A 1,544-nucleotide genomic window follows, 5' to 3' on the forward strand; every position below is an offset into this window, starting at 1 on the left:
TATTATGTATCACAAATTAATAGTATTAAAAAATTATTAAGTAAAAAATGTTCCTTGCAACAATCACAAACTTTATTATACATTTCAAAATGCAAAAATAGAAATAAAAACTTATGCCGCCAATTGTACAATGCAACAGATCAATAAATGTTGTGCAGTTGATCAATGGTAATGGGGATATCATTATGTGTGATTAGTGATTATGCTATGGACTTTTGATGGTGGGGTGTGTTACTGTTATTCTTATTATCTCTCAACATACTTCTAAGATACAAAAAAATGTGGGTGTAGTTATGATACCTTGTCTAAAATTCACTAAAATGTAATTGGGGTTCCATAATACCACCTTCTTCTCTATATATAAAATGTAAGTACATGTAATATATATACTAGTAGGTGTGCAGTGCAATCATACCACTAATATATGCACGATAGATAGTCTATTAAATTCTTTTATGTTACAATGTGAATTGTATTTATTTTCATTAAAGTAATGGTTTAGTGTAGTGGAGTGCATTACTTCTGGGCTTCCCTGCCTCTCTAAAATTTTCCTCCTCCATCCCTTACTCCGTAAAAGTCCCACATATGTGGTTGCTTGCACGGTTCAAAGGTTCCTGTGAGCTTGAAAATCACAGGTGGTGTGAGATCTGACCTGAAGGGCACTGCTTTCCTGTTCACAAAGATAATTGAATGTTGTCGTGAATCCTGATACTGCTTAAGCCATTGTTGATCTAATATATGAGAATTGATGTGCAGCTGTAGACAAGATGGCTTTGGAACTTCACAAGTCATGGATCAGCATAGAAATTCATTCCAAATGAGCTGGCTACCACAAAGTTAATGTGAAATGGATGCCTCATTATCTGATACCAGAGATAAAAGGAAATTGTGTTCTTGCTTATCAGCAGCTTCTGATTCAATAAGAATGTAAAGGTGATAAATTTCTGGATAAGGTAGTGACTATTAAAGAAAACTGAGTGCACCACTTTGTCTGGGGTCTTCAAGACACAACACAATTATCTGCAGAAAAAGTTACACTGACAAAGTTTGGGACAGTAAATGGATAATTCTGGAACAATACTTGCCCATGAGTCAAATGGTGAACGGCAACAACTTTGATACTAAGACATCCAAACCGTTTAATTAACCCCTTCATTCCCGATCATTAATTAAATTGATATAAGATTAATATTAAAATACATTAAAAATACTTAAAACTGAAAAAAAACGAAAGAAATGCGTTAATTTTGAAGAAAAACCTTCAAATTTTATTTTCCTTTGTTTCGCCTTTCTGTGAAATTTAACACCGATGAGTCATTGTTTACAGAGCTGGGTGACCTTGAACACAGCTGGAGTTGGATTTCCCGGGACATTCTCATAGACGTCTCGGGAGGACAAGGGTTTAAAGTAGGGTGAATATAAGCGACAAGGAAATTTTTAAATATTTTTAAAATATTCAAACTTTTATTGCGATTTCCGACCCCCCCTAATTAATTAAATTTATATTAAAATATCGATTAATTTAAAAAATTAAAAAACTATCG

General features: G+C 33.4%; 1 protein-coding gene across 1 annotated transcript in view; it reads left to right on the forward strand.

The window, feature by feature from the left end:
• Positions 1–1,544, forward strand: part of LOC111635629 (eukaryotic translation initiation factor 4 gamma 3-like) — a 90,925-nt gene that overhangs the window by 4,089 nt on the left and 85,292 nt on the right. The window lies entirely within an intron of this gene.

This window comes from Centruroides sculpturatus, unplaced genomic scaffold, assembly GCF_000671375.1.
Source record: "Centruroides sculpturatus isolate CEXI.00-Female unplaced genomic scaffold, Cexi_2.0 scaffold969, whole genome shotgun sequence".
Lineage (NCBI taxonomy): Eukaryota > Metazoa > Arthropoda > Arachnida > Scorpiones > Buthidae > Centruroides > Centruroides sculpturatus.